Genomic DNA, 4,313 nt, shown 5'->3' on the forward strand with positions numbered 1-4,313 from the left:
CCTTCCTGACAACACTGTTGAGCCTCACACGGCTCCCCTCTGGTCTTCTTTCCACTTCCCTGACAGCAGGGTCCCGCTGCATTTCCCCAGGCACCACAGCCTGTTTGTTGATTGCCAAAGTGTTTGCCTCCTGAGCAGCGGGAGGTGGGGCCTCAGTGCCCTGCGGGTTTGCCGCTCCAACCGGGGGAGCTACAGTAGGGATGACAGACAGCATCGAAGTTCTCAATGCCTGACGCATATTAGCATAGCTGAGTAAAGCCATCATTTGCTCTGCCAGCCCGAAGTTAATCGATCCCCCACCAGACGTAGGGGCCAAGCTCGGCATCTCTGAACCCAGTGTCACCAGAGCAGACCTCTGGAAACTGCCATTCAACCCTGTCAGCGGGGTAGCTGGGATAACTGGAAATCCTGGCGGCGCAGTGAAGGTTGTGTTGCCCTGCAGGTTGTTGAAAAGTGAGGTAGGCACCTCAGTGGTAAGAGCAGCGGAATCGAACTCCTTTTCCAAGGTGCGGTGAGCATCAGAGGATCCCATGGTACTTGCACATAAACAGAGTGAGAAAAAATCCTAACGACGAAAGAGTAAATCCTCCGTTACTGATTGAAATCCTGATATAAGAAATCCAATAAGAAACCCCGAACACCGGTACAGAGACCGTTAAAAAATTCTCCACAAGATAACTCTATACACTGGGAAATAAACCCAGGGCATAGATTGAGAAAACAGAGCCCGCATAATAGAAGTTTCCCCTGTGAACCCGCATTAAGATCCGGTAGAAGAAACAGAGTATCAAGAGAACCCCAGTAGAAAACCCCAAGATAGGCATAAACAGAGCAACCACCAGAAAACTTGTTAGCACAGTTCGTTAAGCATGATACATAATGAAAATTACGCAAGAAAAATAACATCGTAACCTAAAATTATCACGATCATACGCCATAATAACCGAAAAACCCAAAAACAACAGAATTATCATGGCAATCAGCCAGATTAGTAGCATAATGTGTTAATCAGAGCATAAGACGAAGATTAGTCGAAGAAATCATGGAGAACACCAGTGATTATTCCCCTTACGTGAGAAGCACCCACAAATCAACAGTACGAACCCCATCATAACAGAAACAAAGTATTAATCGACGTACTATCGGTGCAAAAACCCGTGAATTAACAGCAAAAATTCATGAAGACAGACACAGAGCACTAAGCAACTTTGCATCAATGCGAAATCCGTAAATTAACAACAAAAAACCCCACACCCTCCAAAAACAGAGTAATACCCTACCATTCACTAGCATAATCCTAAGATTATCGGAGGAAACACGAAGATCATCCACCATTATCACGTTTACACGTAAAACACCCATACATTAACAGCATAGACCCAGGATATCGGAAGCAAAATGTCAATCAACCGCTCATCGGTGCAAAACACTAGATCCATGAGGAAAACACCCGCAAAAACCAAAACAGAGCACTAACCCACAATTTCCCCATACAAAACATTAGATCGGTGAAGAAAACAGCAATACTACGAGGAAACCCTTCATCCGCAGACAAATAACCCGAACAAACGGTAAATACACGTAAATTTCCACTAATTCATGATTTGTGACCATCACCACCTTTCCCCATGCACCAAGAACATAAATCAACACAAATCGTAGCAGATTAACAGCATATTAACCCGGAAAACGCAATTAACCGATCAAAAACAGCTGGGTGTCCGAATTATCGGCTCAATCGGTGCCGATGCACGCAAACCCGATTGGAATTTCAGATCTACGTACGCCGGCGACCATAACCTCACATCCTAACTCAGTAGCCTTCCCACAGACGGCGCCAGTTGGTGTTTCACGAAACCAACACCTAAACTACGAAGTAAAAAGCATAAACTATACCTAGTAGAGATGATCGGAAAGAGCGAAGTAAGACGATCGAAAACTTAGCACGAGAGAGAAAAGTGACTGTTGTATTAAAAAACAAGAGATAGCGTAGTGTACAGGGGAGCACGCATGGTCTATTTATAGATTACATAGAAGGGCAAAATAGTAAAATCATCTGTGGTTCATGCGCTTGGCGTGATAGAAGGGCATGTTGGTAAATTTGCCTTCACGCGGGAAATCTCCCGCGTCTCTGGCGATTCCGCTGATGAAGGTAGTTCCTCTGGCGGAGGCTGCTTCTCTGGCGAGGGCGACTTCTCTGGCGTGAATGACTTCTCTGGCGAGGGTGACTTCTCTGGCGAGGATGACTTCCCTGGCGAGGGTGACTTCTATGGCGTGGATGACTTCTCTGGCGAGGGTGACTTCTCTGACGCGTGAGATGCCTTTAGTGGGTAAGATCCCTCTGGAGAGGATGATTTCTTCTGACGAATGTACTTCCTCTGCCATACTTGTTCCGCTGGTGGAGTCGATTCCTCTGTTTTGCATCATTTCCCTACTCTGCACATATCACTCCTCATCACCACTCAACATCGGCCATCCGTGTCTCGCCCAGTACTCACCCGCACGATTTGTTGCTCCGCATCAACACTTGGCTCCGTTGCCCTGCTTCTCGACAAGCTTGCGCCAATCTGCCGAGGCACGTCGCACGGACTTGACGTGTCTCGGACCTCGCTTCTCAAGGGTCTAACAGTAGGCCACTATCCTACCATCGAAAGTTGATAGGGCAGAAATTTGAATGATGCGTCGCCGGCACGAGGGCCGTGCGATCCGTCGAGTTATCATGAATCATCGTAGCAACGGGCAGAGCCCGTGTCGACCTTTTATCTAATAAATGCATCCCTTCCAGAAGTTGGGGTTTGTTGCACATATTAGCTCTAGAATTACTACGGTTATCCGAATAGCAGGTACCATCAAACAAACTATAACTGATTTAATGAGCCATTCGCAGTTTAACAGTCTGAATTAGTTCATACTTACACATGCATGGCTTAATCTTTGAGACAAGCATATGACTACTGGCAGGATCAACCAGGTAGCATTCCTCATCGACGTCAGCCCGACTTGAACCGAGCTACGAGAGCACGGCCAAAGACCGAACCGACGGTCGTTCGCACGAAGCGTAGAACGCTTGATTGTGGTGCTCGGAGGCCGATGGCCTCGTACCCACATGATGCACCGTACCCGAGAGACCGAGCAACACGTCGTGGGTCGACAACCCGAACGCCCCAAGGGGGAATGCGGTGCGACACACGACGCGCGCGATTTGGCCCGCCCCGCACCGCACGCCCACGTGGAGCAGCAGAACAAGGTGGGAAGGGAACAAACATAGCCAACATAATGCCATCGCAATAGGTATTCAGCACAGAAAACCGACGTCGGCCGAGCAAATGCTCGCACCAAAAACTGAAGAGACGTGGAGGAGATGTCGTCGCTGCCCGAGCAGGGATCCAACATGCCCATACACGACAAACACCACTTACGCGTCATCACGTACGCGATGCCCGAGAGCACAAGCCGCTGCCCCGCGTCCGGTGATGCGTAGCATCCCCGGCAGCAAGGCAAAAACCGGCGCACCCAAGCATGCCCCGCTGGACACGCATGTAACCGAGATAGCAACGCCCGAGGAAGGGACCGATGAGTCGGCCGAAACGGAGACTCCGCCGGAACGAAGACTCCGCCGGCCGACCATCGTGGGGGGGTTCGGCGCACGACGGGGGGACTGAGATAGCAACGCTCGCCCGACCCGACCAAACTCCCCCCGACACCCCTTCAAGTTACCACCTCTCCCCTATAATAGGCTTATGAGCCAAATCCCTAGTGACACCAACAGACATTGAAAAGCAAAAGTAGGTACCATTTTTCTAAAAGTCATTTTCTTCATAAAAAATATTATAAAAACAATATAATCAACATATCAACAATAAATTAAGTCTAATAAAGTTATTTTATGTAAAAATAAATCGTCGGCATCTGACATCCGAGTGTTTTGATTTTGATGAAAGATTACGCCTTATCAAACACCGACATCGGAGAAAAAAATCTTGTAATTAAAAATCATATATTTTTCAACCAAATGGGCATAGAGCCACATCTCGAAGGGCCTCGTGTTCTCAATTTGCACTCGACGTGTGTCGGCACGCGCCCAACCCGACGCTCGCGAGTATTGATGATATGTTTCCCTTTGATAATCACTAACATCAAATTAAAAATCTTATATGTTTCAACCAAATGGGCATAGTGCCACATCTTGAAGGGCCTCACACATTCTCGATATGCACTCGACGTGTGTTGGCACGCGCCGAGCCCGACGCTCGCGTGAATTGATGATATATTTCCCTTTGATAATCACTTACATCGAAGAAAAAACCTCATAG

This window comes from Salvia miltiorrhiza, chromosome 1 (genome assembly GCF_028751815.1).
Source record: "Salvia miltiorrhiza cultivar Shanhuang (shh) chromosome 1, IMPLAD_Smil_shh, whole genome shotgun sequence".
Taxonomy (NCBI): Eukaryota; Viridiplantae; Streptophyta; class Magnoliopsida; order Lamiales; family Lamiaceae; genus Salvia; species Salvia miltiorrhiza.